This window comes from Lygodium microphyllum, chromosome 7 (genome assembly GCF_053477565.2).
Source record: "Lygodium microphyllum isolate KBCC chromosome 7, Lygodium_microphyllum_v1.1.10, whole genome shotgun sequence".
Lineage (NCBI taxonomy): Eukaryota > Viridiplantae > Streptophyta > Polypodiopsida > Schizaeales > Lygodiaceae > Lygodium > Lygodium microphyllum.
The window spans coordinates 125,884,152-125,891,037 of record NC_141141.1 but is presented as its reverse complement, the minus strand read 5'-3'; the positions used below and the strand labels follow the sequence as shown (position 1 = coordinate 125,891,037).

The 6,886-nt window shown below is 42.7% G+C and overlaps 1 pseudogene across 3 annotated transcripts; it reads right to left on the bottom strand.

The window, feature by feature from the left end:
* Nucleotides 1-2,919: 2,919 nt before the first annotated feature.
* LOC148033915 (putative sugar phosphate/phosphate translocator At5g25400 pseudogene) lies at nucleotides 2,920-5,111 on the bottom strand (annotated as a pseudogene). Of its 3 annotated transcripts, none has more exons than XR_015691391.1 (2): nucleotides 4,650-5,111; nucleotides 2,920-4,268 (listed from the first exon to the last, which is right to left on the bottom strand). The product of XR_015691391.1 is annotated as a putative sugar phosphate/phosphate translocator At5g25400 pseudogene, transcript variant X1 (transcript). The 3 variants fall into 3 exon arrangements; XR_015691392.1 differs by having other exon boundaries at nucleotides 4,694-5,111; XR_015691393.1 differs by having other exon boundaries at nucleotides 4,739-5,111.
* Nucleotides 5,112-6,886: the final 1,775 nt, after the last annotated feature.

The window sequence follows — 6,886 nt, the reverse complement described above, 5'->3', positions numbered from 1 at the left end:
GCAACAATGCCCTCAACCAGCCATCTCTCCTTTGGTGGCTTACTTGTTCACCATTTCCCAAATCTGCTTATCAAGTGCTCACCAAGAAATCGCATTAGTGTGTAATCTGGCACTTGCACTGCATGCAAATTTGTTTCCGTGAAAGATAGTGCTTTGTATTTAGCTGAGGAAACACCCTTGCATTGGCAATCTCATCATCAATTTAGGTCTTCACAATTGCAGTATCACAGAAAATTCAAGATTCATACTCGTCCCAAAATGACCATAAGAAAATAGTGATCGTACGGCAGCTTGCACTCCCCTATAAAACACTTACATAGGACTTCCATTTGAATGAATCAGGGATTTCAACATAATTACTGCAGGTTCGTCACCATCAACACCCACACGTACAACAAACCACCATATACAAATCAATAATGGGAAGTAATCAACCACACAACTCTCTTGAAACAAAGTACTTGAAGCAAATCAACGCATGAAACTTCACAATCAAAACTATACTGCAGGGTATTGGAAGTCAAAGGTCCCCCGTGCAAGGTATACTACAAATACAACATGATATGTAAAAGATATGAAAGAAATACAGAGCACACAAAATACACATGGCATAAGAAGGATACAGCAATATGAAGCAGACACAAAGATAAAGGCCAGGACACGAGAATGCACACAAATCCTTGAAAAATAAACCAACATAACCACAGGATACAATCACCTTCATGGTCACCTAGCTAGATGTTAAAACTACTATTCCATGAAAAGAAGAAAACTTGCTTCATTAAGAACTTCTCTTGAACTTCTTTACAAATCTGACTGAGAATGTCTCTCGAGCATGTAAAAAGGTACACCGTATGCTGTACATGAACCGTCATATACTGACTGCATGTGTCTTCCTAGTTCAAATTTGTACTAGGCTAACCCTGTAAATACAGTCTTTTGAAGTCCCCACAAGCTCTAATGTCACCTCTAGTGTAGATGAACCACCTGCAAGGGAGGCAAGGTAAAAGCCATATGCCCAACCTGCCAGTAGCCCTCCCCCACATGAAGGGGCCCATTCCTCAAATGACCTAGCCAATCACAACTCTCGCTGCCATTTGGGAGTTGATCCCAAATGTGTGAGTGACAATTTGAGAGCCACTTTGGAGTTGGTCCCCATCCAGCCTTTAGGCACTAGATGTGCAAATAAATGGTGTGATGGTGGCCGGTCCCTGTGCTGAAGTGAGGTTTTCAATCCACCTGTCACTTCCATGGACTCCAAAGCTGCTAGCATGCAAAACAGTGGTGCAATCTTCCACAGGACAGCACTGTTGCTTCATTCAGTTGCACAAAGGGTTACATGTCATCCTAGGGAGACAAGGTTTCTGAACCATTCGGGCCACACACATGTATGAACTCACCCAGAACAGGGGAGTGCAAAGAGAAAAACTTCTTTCTGAATTGTACTAGGTAACATTGTAAAGAATACAATGACGAGGGTGGTGTCATGCCCATCTTTGACTAGACTTTGGGCAAGTCTCAAAAGCAAAGTGAACATGGTGTGGCAAGTTTTTCTGCCTTCTTACTAAAAATGTGACTACCTTCACTTACTAGACTCTTGAAAGTCAACATCAAGTACCTGGGCTTGGCACCATCCTAAGTAGTGTAACAAATGCCAGATGATATGAGGCTGTGTGAAGGGTGACAGGAGTGGCAGAGAGTCTATAACAATCAACTCTGGAGTCACTGTCCTTTTACAGGTCCTCAACCGCAGTTGATTGCCTGGCCAACCTGCCTGCTCCATCTGATACTGCTCCCTTGTTTAGACTCGTCAACTGCCCACTGTTTGGTCTTGTGACATTGCCTTGTAACCAGGCATGCTATGACAACGGTTTTAGTGCCAGTACATGGGTGCTCTATACTACTGTGCCTCCTCCTCCTACATGGACACAGAATTGTCCACATGGCCAGCAGCACATGAACGCCCCAACATGTACATGTGCAAGAGAAAAACTGTTCTAGACAAGGTACACGTAGGCACTGAAAAATTGCTCAGGAAGAACAGAAACTTGGCATGGATTCAACCAACTGCTTTGTTACATAGATTAAAGCAAAAGTAATGACATCTGCCACCCTGTACATGTTAGACCTTGTATGACACAAAACTCGGCGGCACTAAAGCTACAACCTGGGAAATATCATATACAGAGAACTAGAAGCTGACCATAAGGTCCATTTTGCCAATACATGCATGTGAAACCTCCCAATTGGCTTGTAAGACAATCACAAACCTCTGCATTGGAACTCCTAGTGGGTCTGTTCTTTTTTCCCAGTATTACTAAAGTAATTGTCCGCTCCCTAGCCAGAATTGGGCTTCCTTAGCATTTAGCCACAGTTCAGGAAATAGTTCTTACAAGAACCCTTCTCAACCTGCATAGAGGGGATACCTCCTTCATGTTTCTGCAATGTCTAGACTCATGTATCAATGAAGAGACAGTTTCCTTCTCCATCCAGTTTCAGAAGGCTATTCAAAACCTGAACCAGCTCTGATATAAGAGGACCTGTCTTTTCCCATACCCTGTGCTTAGACCTTAAATCTTGACGCAATACCACTCTTCATAACCGCCAAATGCATGAATTCACATCAGGTATATATGGATTAACCAGAGAAAATTCCCTTTGGAAAAGACAAAGCCCAACCTCTTTCTCTACATAGGTGTGATGACGTGCATGCATGAATATATCTGGAGTCATGAAAGCTGAAAACCCTGTTTCCAAGCATCATGAACCATCAAGCTCTTAAACTGCTAAGAATTTTAAACCCTGAAAAAATAAATTTAGATGTGAATAGATTGGTGCCACCGGAGAAGCATAACCCAAAAATAGCTCATGCACCCCCAATACTCAACCCACACTGGAAATCAAATTTAACAGCACATGTTTGAAGGAACGAAAAGCCCAGCTCATTACAAACCTGGTACAAACTTATCCATACACAAAAAGGTCAGTAGAAGAGAAAGAACCAATCTGTTGCATGATATACAGACCATATCAGGTTCGCATTAGTTGCTGTAGATGAAAGCTCTTGGTGGGCAATAATCAAGTGCACTGCCCCTTTCAGACCATAGAAAGTCAGTCTAAGGTCAATCTTACCAAAATGTGCAGGTGAAACCAGTCAAAATGGCTTCTCAGACGATCTCAAACCTGAGCATCTATTTTCCTACCAGCATGATTGCCATCTTCATCCTTCTCCCCACTCTGATCAAGCAACCTCCCTGCTTCCTCATCCTGATCTGAAAGCTTCTTCTGGGCTTCCTTGGCTTTGAGACCCTGCAACTTGCAATGGTTGTAGTAGCACACTCCCAGAAATGCCAAAGCGTAACCCACCAAATTAATGGTGGTAACCCTGTCCTTAATAACAGACCATGAGAAGGCAATCAGCAGCCAGTCCTTGACCACTCCAGCAACATTCATTGTAAGTGCAGAGGTTTTGCCAATCAGCAGAAACACTGCTAAGTTGAGTGCAAATGCACAGGCAGAATTCGTTCCAAACACCATGTAATCTGGCTTAAACGAAGATGTCATCTGCAAAAGAGGGTACTCCACGATGATCCAGGGAATTGAAAGGAATACAAAGCAACAGGGAGCTATGTAATACAGTGAGGTGATAGGATTCAATGTGATGCCTTTAGACGTGAGAAGAATTTGGATCAAGACAAGCCGTGTTGCCTCAAAAAGAACAGCCCCCAATTGCAGTATTACCCCCCAGGCATTGAAGAGAGCCTCCCCATATGCTGCAATCGCTACACCAACAGATATACCCACCATGTTCAACATGGTATCTGACTTGAAACCCTCTTTCTTCATCAAAATTCCAATCGAATACACGGCCACGGGCATCAATGCCTTCAGCATTTGGATGAAGGAAACGGAAAGGTAAATGTACGCAGAATTGGATAGCCATAGGCTGAGGGAGTATAGGGCCCCTATGGGAACAATGGAGGACATATACATCTCCTTAGTCATGCCCACCGGCTCAACCAGCTTGAAGACACGGACCAGTAGGATAGCAAGGGTGGAGCAGAAGCCCATGTGAATCATGGTCAAGCTGATGGGGTAAGGCCAGTCGTACATCTTTCTGTCAAGAATGTATTTGTTGAACACTATCACTGTGAAGCTTAAAAATATCCATATAGCCACATAGAGGTAACTGAGAAGAATTCTCTGAACAAGGCCTTGATTGCCTCCTTGGGAGTGGCCCATGTCGCGTCCAAGCCCTGTTCCGATCACTGGAAATCAAAACAGAGCAAACATAAGCCTGCAATTTCAAAGACGGGGGCACACAGACAGACTCTGTATTATGGCTGTCAAATGCACACAGGCACACTCCTTATTATGGAATCAAAGGCACTTCACAGGCACACTTTCTGTATTATGGCTATCAATCCAGGGCACAGATGCATTCTTTATTATGGCCATCAAAGGCAACTGGGCCTTCCACAGGCGTATTTTTCGAGGACCCACTGATGAGAGAGCCCTCCCTAGGTAAACACATTTCAAAATAATAGAGCAATCTTGCACTCATCGAAGTATGGCCGGATCATACACAACACGCCTCTCTCTCTCTCTCTCTCTCTCTCTCTCTCTCTCTCTCTCTCTCTCTCTCTCACCTGGGATAGATTACTTCAGAGGATCTTATGAGAACTTAACACACCAAAAATTGAGTGGCTCCTTTCCTGGAAATGATGAGACTTCTTACAAATTGGGGCTGCAGGGCAGGCAGGCTTCTTGCACACAATGATTGGGGTTTTCTTTTTCTGGGGGTGGGGGGGGCAAGGAACTCAGGGGAGTGAGATTGCTTGCAGAGAGCCGAAAGCACTGGCAGATCTAATCAAAAGGAAGGATATGAGGAATATATGGAGGACAGAATGGCACAGACGCAGAGAGAGAGAGAGAGAGAGAGAGAGAGTACGGGAGTGTAACAGACGAAAAGAAGAAGTTGTCAAAGACGCATAAATCCGGGGCAATTGAGGATTTTGACAGGACGTTGATTAGGATTTATTTTGATAATCTTGATGATGGATGGATCTGATTCTTCAGTCAATGGAGGCTTTAAACAGATTTGAGAGTGTGGGTCATCTCATCTGCTTGAGACCCCGATTGCCATAGTTTATAGTAACGGCATTTTGGTTCAACATCTTGCATATTCTCTAAGCAGCCTATCCTTCTCATCTAATATTAGAGAGCCCCATGTGGCATTTCCTAGTAAGGCCATTTGGTTCAACATTTGCACATATATTCTAGGCAGCATTCACCTCCTCTCTTAGACCCAAATTTTAAAAGTTTGTAAGGTTGCCACTAAGGCTGTAACTCATGTGGTTCGAGCATTTGAGTGCGTACATGGATGGAGGATTTCAAAACTTAGGGTTGTAGCTCAAGTGGTTTGAGCATGTAGGTATGTAGTTGAGTTAGGTGGTTCAAAACCTTGGGTATACCTCCAAGGAAGCTCTCAAATTGTCAAGCTTCTCTCTCTCTCTCTCTCTCTCTCTCTCTCTCAAGTGTTATTAGAAAGTTGTGTGCTTGTAATATATTTATTGAGAGATAGACACACATACATGGAGAGAAAGAGAGAGAAGATTAGCCTTCTAACCTTGTGTATTTCTTAAGAGTAAATGACGATCAATTGATACCTAGCACTATCAACAAAACCCGAATGCTTTTGCATTGAACCTCAATATTTAAGTTTCTTTCTATTTCTTGAAACCTTCTAAAGGAGAATCAGTAGTACAAAAGAGTAATGTAATAGCAGTTTTGAAAACCCCTAAAATGTTGGTGTTGGCCATTTCCATTTGTTAGGCTTGATCGTACTAACTCCATAAGCATATAAAAATGTTGGCCATTTCCATTTATTAGGTTTGGTAGTACTATAACTCCATAAGCATATAAAAATATATGACAAGGTGTTGACTGGGGGTTCGATCATTACATGTGGGCATGTGTGAGTGAAAGAGATGTGAAAGAGAAAAAGGGGAGAGGGGAGCCTACACCAAACCCCACTTGCAACAACAAACCACATCGATCATGTGATTGTATAATAGATAGACTTTTCTGTGTATATTTAAATCAAAGTCAAGGTCATCCTCGTCGAGTTCAAAACTTCTTCTAACTTGCAAAACTTTTTTACCTTTTTGAAGAGCAAGTTTGGATAGTTATTGATGTAGCTATGTTTGATATTTATGGTATTACATTGGGTTTGATCACATGAGGTAGTCGGGGAGGTAGTCGTGAGACCATGGGGGTGGCAGCCCCAACTTGTTCAGAGATGGAGTGGAAGTTGCTGGACATGAATAGAGGGGGTGAGAGGCATTTTCTCACCCAGGGTAGATACATCAATAAAAGAGCATTGTGCTTTTTGTAAGATTTTTTATGTAAAGTCCCATGAAAGTGTAAAAGTTTGCTTGTGCTCAAGAATAAAAATATGTTGCTTCACCTCAAAAACAATCTTTAAAATTCAATCAACTATAAAAAAGATGATGCATTGCTTCCAATCTCTATTCTGCTAGAAACAGATTAGAAATAGGGAGGAGAAGCGCACGACAAAATACAGATACACAAGTAAGCACACCATGCTTTGATTGGCTAGCGACATGGAAAAAACCATGCTTACAAATGGAAAAAAGAAGTGGTCTTCAAGGAGGGGGGATGTGCTGATGTTCTTCTGGGGGACACCTACCCTAGTGCCTACTTTAGAGGGCACAACCCAAAAGGAGTCTCACTCACACTTTGACATGTGAGACCAACTCATGGAGTCATCCCACCATGGGGACGGACCTTTAGCGTCCCAATACTGCATGTAGCATGCGCAGACCCATTTGCTTAGAAAAGCAAGCCATGATTCATTTTTGTG